Genomic DNA, 8,052 nt, shown 5'->3' with positions numbered 1-8,052 from the left:
AGAATTCATGAAGAGTCACAAGGCAGTCAAGGAAGTAAACATTTATCCATTTTTCTAAGAGAAGGAAAAGTACCCAGAATGCTTTCTTTGGGCAATCTGAGCCTGGATAACCATTGCAGAAAGTATTATCAGCTGTCTTTTAAAGGTGGGCATTGTAGAAGCTAGGTGTGGGCTGGAATGGGCAGATGTATTGTATGTATCTTGATCAGCCCTGCCGGCTCACCAGACATTAGTTCCCATGGAGACATGTAAAAGTTTCTAGGTACTGAATTTTGTCAGGAAGGAGCAAAGGTGTTTCTGACAGGTTCTGACAAAGATAACCAAGTTAGACAGGAGTGTGCAGAAATGAAATTTAGGCTCAAAAAGCAGTTCTTTTTTTATTGTGAAAATACTGTACAGAGGAGTTACAATTACATGAGCAAGATAACGAGTACATTTCTTATCAAGCATTGTAGCCTCCTCCTTTGTTCCTTTGTTTCCTCTTCCCATCCCTTCCCATTCTCCTCCTCCCCCTCCCCCCCCCATGAAAGTTGTAAAGTTTTTGACATAACGACTTGTACATCTCATTGTTGCAATGGGTCCACCTGTATCCCTATTTAAATGATTTGCTTTTCCCCTTCCCCTCCACAAATTATACCGACATCAAATACAGTGAAAGCAGGGGTTATACTGTGGGGGAGGGACATACAAAGCAACAAAGAAATAATCTTATAAAAACAATCGCATGAGTATGGAGGTTCCTCAAAAGACTTCACATAGAACTCCCCTATGACCCAGCAATCCCACTTTTGGGCATTTACCCAAATGTTTACAAACAAGACCACACTAAAGCTACCAGCACAACAATGTTTATTGCAGCATTATTTACCATAGCTAAGATATGGAACCAACCCAGATGCCCCTCAGTAGATGAATGGATCAAGAAAATGTGGTATATATACACAATGGAATTCTATGCCTCCATCAGAAAGAATGACATTGCCCCATTTGTTAGGAAATGGAAAAACTTGGAAAAAATTATATTAAGTGAAGTAAGCCAGGCCCAAAGAAACATAGGCCCCATGATTTCCCTTATTTGCAATATCTAGTATATGTATGAGTCAAGCGGAAAAGGTCAGATAATGTGATGTCAGGAAAATGAACCCTTAGATATGTATTTTAATGTTTTTTTCTTTCATGCATGTGTTTCTAACGCATTTATAAGATTATCTCTTCGTTGCTTTGTATGTCCCTCCCCCACAGTATAACCCCTGCTTTCACTATATTTGATGTCAGTATAACTTGTGGAGGAGATGGGGAAAAACCAGTTGTTTAAGGATACAGGTGGACCTGTTGCAACAATGAGAAGTACAAGTTGACATGTCCAAAAGGAGCTTTACAACGTCGGTGCGGGGACGGGGGGGTGGGGGGTGGGGGGAGAGGGGGGGGAAGGAGAATGATTGGGATTGGGGGGGAGGGGGGAGGCTGGGAAGGGATGTGAAGGGTAAACCAAAGGAGGAGGCTGCAATGCTTGGTAAGAAATGTACGCATTATCCTGCCCATGTAATTGTAACCCCTCTGTACAGTATGTTCACAAATAAAATAAAATTAAAATTAAAAAAAAATCGCATGAAAGAAAAAAAATCATTTGAATACATATCTTAGGGTTCATTTCCCTAACATCACCTTATCTGACCTTTCAAAAAGCAGTTCTTTAGACCTGCTTGTTGGAATCACACCTGCAACACACAGATTTAAAGCTTTAGCTAGCTATAATTGAGAAGGTTCAGGATACTCATTCAGTTATTTACAACCCGTCTCTCCCTACCTACTGTGAAGAGGGGTCTATAAGGGGATGGAAAAGATAGTCTTTTCTTTCTCTTTCTCTATTCCCTACTTTCCTTCCTTCCTTCCTGCTTTCCTTCCTATATTTCTCTTTCTTTCTTTCCTTCTTTCTTTCATTCTTTTTTTTTTTTTCATTCTTGTCGGTACTGGGGCTTGAACTCAGCTGGGAACTGTCCTCAAGCTTCTTTTACTCTAGGCTAGCACTGTACCACTTGAGTCACAGTGCCATTTCCAGGTTTTTCTCTTCATGAGGAATGTACTGAGGAATTGAACCCAGGGTTTCATGAATACTAGGCAACTCTACCTCTAAGCCCCATTCCCATTCTCTTTCATTTCATATGGAAAACAATGATAATTTATATTTGATTGCAAGATTCCAGTATCTAAGCAAGGATACTATGTTTTTGAAAAATCATTGGACCACATTCTAAAAATTCAACCAGTGTGCTTAATTCAAATCTAGCTACAGACTTACATGCTTTGAAATTAGACACAACTGTCTGTTGCCATATATGAAAGAACTTGGCCAACAAAGTTACAAGTTGTCCCAAAAGACCTGATACTCAAACAGTGACTTTTATATCTACCAAGGTATCCAAATATTTAAACACTAACCAGTTGTCTCATTCTAGGTCAGAGACAGGGCAATTTTTCACTTACATACCCCAAGGTGTAAGGGACAATTATGTGGGTCCTCAGAAAACATCTACTAAACCAAAGAAGCCCTGGTCTGAGCAGAAGCTATGGCCATGCCTAGAAATGTGGCAACTGTACTTTATTTGCACCACCGCAAGTTGAAGACTCCAATTACATGGAGACCAGCCTGCCAATAAGGCAATTAGGTTAGCTGCCAAATATAATACTCTGATACCACAACTAGGCATAGCTCAGCTTGTAGGATGATGTGACATGAGCTACAGAATGAGGTAAAAAAAAAAGGGGACCACAATTCTGGGAGGAGACTGTTTTTGTGGAATTATACTTTGTCCCAATGCACTGGTACAACCTCTAACAAAAGGTCTAATCAAAGGAATGCAATATTGTCATCATCTATTTGCAGAATTCATAGGACCTGAGAGTGTCAAGAGGCTAAAGACACCAAGGAATATACAGGTTACTCAAAACGGGTCCACATTTGCTTGAAATAACCTCAATACAGAAAGAAAACCTCTGAAGAAGAGAACATAATGCATACATAACATCATCTAGCAATGGATTTCTCTGAAAGGCATAACTGTACATGGGGGTACTTAAACTTCCTACTTTTCCAGGAGTCTTGAGTCCTGTCCAACACAAACTGAAACAAATAAATGAACAAACACATCAGAAATGACAAAAATGTTTCCTGGAAGAACTCATTCCCATTTATAAGCAATGTTTCTGTCTACAATTTAAAGTGAGAATCGGCCTTCCTTAGTTCATGAGAGAAGTTAAGGACCAAGTACATAAAATTGTGGGAATTAAGTAGAAACTTTATTGGCCATAGTAACATTAATTTACAGAAGCACTAGCAACAATGAAACACAAGTGCTACAAACAATGTGAGAAAACACCATAGACTGGGACAAGGCACTGTTTGCTGTCCTCCTCTGCATAGAGTGGGCCCCCAGGAAATATGGTTAGATTTAGCAATTACTAAATAGTAAATGGAAACACATTTCCCTGACCTTCAAGTTTGAAATAAAAATTAAAAAATTAGCATGGAAACAAAAATTAAAAATATGTACAAGAAATAATCCAACAAGGGCTGGGAAGGTGGCTCAGTGGTAGAGCTCTTGCCTTGCATGCATGAGGCCCTGGGTTCGATTCCTCAGCACCACATAAGCAAAAAGAAAAAAAGCTGGAAGTGGCGTTGTGGCTCAAGTGGTAGAGCGCTAGCCTTGAGCTGAAGAGCTGAGGGACAGTGCCCAGGCCCAGAGTTCAGGCCCCACAACCGGACCCAAAAACAAAACAACAAAAAAAAATAATCCAACAACTGACCACTGTTCCTAAGTACCCTTCCCCCAGGTCACCATCCCAACTTGGCACATCCCCTTCATTGCTCAGGACAAGGAATCCAAAACTGCTGAAAATTGGGGAAACACTTTTTTCCAGTGGTTTCTAGATCCTCAAAAACTACTGAAAGAGAAATGAAAAGGGTGTCATGTGTAGCTCTTGGCCACACATATCTATGAAGTAGCTATTCAAGCCAAGCATGCTGGATTCTAAGATGAGGTGCCTGATGCAGATAGCTCCACCCAAACAGTACACCAGTGTGAGAACCAATCATCAGAGCACCAAGGAAAAGGCAAATGCCAGTCTTCTGTGACTACTAGTTTACTTAGGTTTTTGTATCCCTACCTCAGAATGGGAGGATAACTCACTGGTCCATATTGCTTAAACATTGTCTTCTATAATGCAGTCCTTAAAATTGCCTGGAAGATGTTTTTCTTGTTTTGATAATTAAATGCATTTGTTTATAGACTGAGCAAGTGGGATTAGGTGCTATTGCTAATACCTCCTCTTGTGTGTATATGGGTATATGTGTTTTATATTTGAGCATGGACTTGATCTAGCATGACACTACTTGGTCAATAAAAATGTGGCAAAGGCATGGAATAGCATTTCCAAAATAAAGCAGTGGAAGATTGCAGCTATGTCCTATTAGACAGCTCTATGGACTGTTCTTGTTTTCCTCCTCTTCCCTCTTCCTCTTTCTCTTCCTTCTCCCCTTTTCCTACACCTACTCTTCATCCTTTCTTCTTCATTTGCTTGTTTGTAGAGACTAGATCTTGCTATGAGGCTTAACCTAACTCAAATTGGAGATTGTTCCTCTAATCACAGCTATTCAGGAGGCTGGCATATTGAGGATCCCAGTTCAGAGCCAGACTGGTCCAATTAGTAAAGCACCAGCCAAGCAAGTATAACAAACAGTGTATAGCTCTGAGTAAAAAGACCAATAAAGTAAAAGCACTGTACTCAAGCCTTTAAACCTATTTATTATTAATATACCTAGGAGGAAAGGAAATGGTGTTTGACACCATTGAGTTACTGAAAAGATGGAGAATCATGTATGAAGAAGACTCAGAGGAGAGCAAGAACAGTAGGTAGGAATGTGTAGTGCTGTGACATGCCAAGGTAATTTATTAAAGGAGTATCTGAGCCTGGCTTCGGTCCTAGCATACCATATTCTGTTGTGGGTCAAGAGGCTGAGCCCCAGGCTTGTGTCATGGAAGCTGAGGCAGAGTTGCCACGACCTGAGTTCAAGCGGAAAAAAAAAAACAAAAAACTGAGGCCCTTGCTTGGAACTCGTGCCATTTTATTCTGCCATTTGAACTCAGGGCTGCATAACTCATTTGCACTGTGGGGGAAATGTGAGCTCACTGTCCTTGAACAAAAGAAATTCAGGCCCAATTTCCAGGGCCTGAATTCAAGCCCCAGGACTGGCAAAAATAATGTTTGTATACATTTATAATATATAATATACATTTACATATATGCATATATATTATATATTATACGTAAGATCCAAGACAGTTATAAAAAAACGTAAAAATTGGCTTCTTACTCCACCTGTAAATTTTTGGCAGTGTTGGGATTTTAACTCAGTGCCTAGAACCACCAGTTCATTAATGGGTCAGTGGTAGTTCACTAGCCTCCAGCAAATTAAGCTGTTGGGTAGTTCCAAGGACTTGAGATCAAGCCCTAGGAGTGGCCAATGTATAAATAGATAAATATGTACATTGCCATAAATACATATGTATATATATAATATATAGGTAGAGATATCTATATGTAGATTGCAGTATATATATATAGAGAGAGAATGAGAGATATCTATATACTAGTAAATTATATATTACTACCAATTATTAACTAATAAATTATTCCTCCATTTAGATAAGTATCATGGTTTAATACTTAAAGTACTGATTGAAAATCAGTCAACGTTCTATAATTATTGTGTATAATTGTGTAATTTTATAATAGAATCATTAACTACTAATTTAATTATTACTTTGTAACTTTCAATTAGCCTTTATAGATATAGCAATGAGTTTTTAGGATCTCCCACCATTTGTTTGTGCCAGTCCTGGCATTCGAACTGAGGGACTCAAATGCTGGGTTCAGCTATGGCTTCACTAATAGGTGACCAGCCTTCAGCAGTGAAAGGTCATGTACACCTTCCTGGCTGTATCATTCAGGCCCGGTCACAATGCAAAGAAAAAAAAAAGTAAAATCTGCCTGGAACTTTCTGCTTTTGTAATTCCCTGTTTTGTTTTGTTTTGGCCGGGCTGGGAGTTGAACTTGGGTCCTAGGATACCAGGATTGGCTGAGGGTCTAGGTTGTACCCCAACCTAGGGTAATCCAAGCTGAGGCAGAATTGCCACAACCTGAGTTCAAGCCCTGTGCTTGGCTAATCAATTAATTAAAGCCCTGGCTTGGAACTCCTGCCATTATTCTGCCATCCCTGGGATTTGAACTCAGCAGCTGGGTAACTTGGTTGCATTGTAGGTGAAGTGGGAGCTCACTGTCCTTGAACAAAAATTCAAGCCCAGTTCCCAGAGCCTGAATTCAAGCCCCAGTACTGGCAAAAATAATATTTATATATTTATAATATATACCTATATATAATATACCTATATATGCCTATATGTATATACATATGAACATATGTATATGTATATATGTATACATTATACCTAAGACCCCAGACTTTCACACACAAAAAACAAATCAGGTAAAAATTGACTACTTCCTCCACTTATATATATTTGGCAGTGGTGGGATTTAAAATCATTATATTGAAAGTAAATTTCCTAGCTAGGTGCCTTTTATCATACCTATTCTGGAGCTTCATCAATAGTAATACATCCATAGATAAACAAAGACATGGAGTTACTGTTTTGTTTTTTTTCCTTTTTATTTGGCAGATTCTGGGGTTTGAACTCTAGGCTGAGGCACTGTCCTTGACCTCCTTTTGTTCTACCTTTGAGCCACAGCCCCACTTCTGGCTTTCTCTTTGTTCCATTAGAAATAAAAATCCTACTGCAACTGAATTCAAACTGGGTTTCTCTACATGTCAGCTTCCTGAGGAGCTAGGATTACAGGCTTGAGCCACTTGGCTGTAATGGCCTGTTTTTTTTCATATGCTTGTTTGCTTGTTTTAAAGAATAGTGTAAGGGTTTGCACTCAACCTTGTATTTGCTCAGCTTAATTGCTTGGCTGGGACTCTATCCCTTGAGCTGGGTCTCCAGTTGGCATTTTTGTTGCTTATTTTGGAGATGGAATCTTGTGGGCTTTTCTACATGATTTGGCTTTGAACCACAATCCTCTGGATCTCATCTTCCTGAATAGCTAGGATGTGTGTGAAAGAAATCCTGTGATTTCTTTTTTTGAATCCCACATTTTAGTAAAGCCATCAAGCATCCATGTGCCTATGGCTCACACCTATAATCCTAGTATTCAGGAGGCTGAGACTTGAGAATCAATGTTTGAAGCCAGCCCAAGCAGAAAAGTCCCCTTAAGACACTTACCTTCAATGAACCACTCAAAATTGGAAGCCATGTTGTGGCTTAAGTGGTGGAGCTCTACCCTTGAGCAAAAGAGCTCAGGATGGCACCAAGGCCTTGAGTTGAAGGCCCACAAATGATAAAACAAAACAAAACAAACTAATATAGGAAGAAGTTATTTATTAATTTTCTCTGGTATACTTTCATAATATATAATACATAACATATTATATATATACATACATATATATATATATCCACAACAACTAGAAATTTGAGTCAATATCTCATCTCCTTGTTTGAACTTGGGTGTATTCTTGTCAAGTTGGTATTTAATTGGAGTTTGGTCCCTTTACCAGAGAGTTGACACAGACGCAGGGCCCTTCTTCTCATTTAATACTATTTTGAAACGTATAGATCTATATCAGCAACATAATGACCAAGACATCTTGGATAAAAACTTCCTTGTGTTCTGAAACCGATTTTATTTATTTATTTTTGCCAGTCCTGGGGCTTGAACTCGGGGCCTAGGCACTTCCCTCAGCTACTTTTGCTCAAGGTGAGCACTCTACTACTACTTGAGCCATAATGCCACTTCCAGCTTTTTTGAGTATTTTATTGGAAATAAGAGACTTACAGAGTTTTTTTTCCTAGGCTGGCTTTGAATTGAAATCCTTAGATCTCAGCCTCCTGAGTAGCTAAGATGATGGGTATGAGCCATTGGTGCCCAGCTGGA

The 8,052-nt window shown here is 39.3% G+C and overlaps 1 long non-coding RNA gene across 1 annotated transcript; it reads right to left on the bottom strand.

The window, feature by feature from the left end:
- Positions 1 to 275: 275 nt before the first annotated feature.
- LOC122106326 lies at positions 276 to 3,899 on the bottom strand. The gene is made up of 2 exons (XR_006147149.1): positions 3,821 to 3,899; positions 276 to 307 (listed from the first exon to the last, which is right to left on the bottom strand). It is a non-coding gene; the product is annotated as an uncharacterized LOC122106326 (long non-coding RNA).
- Between the last annotated feature and the right edge of the window lie 4,153 nt (positions 3,900 to 8,052).

The sequence above is a fragment of the Dipodomys spectabilis genome, unplaced genomic scaffold (assembly GCF_019054845.1).
Source record: "Dipodomys spectabilis isolate Male_0828 unplaced genomic scaffold, ASM1905484v1 ptg000039l, whole genome shotgun sequence".
Classification (NCBI taxonomy): domain Eukaryota; kingdom Metazoa; phylum Chordata; class Mammalia; order Rodentia; family Heteromyidae; genus Dipodomys; species Dipodomys spectabilis.
The sequence above is the reverse complement of the archived record's forward strand: the minus strand, read 5'-3'. Positions and strand labels throughout refer to the sequence as shown.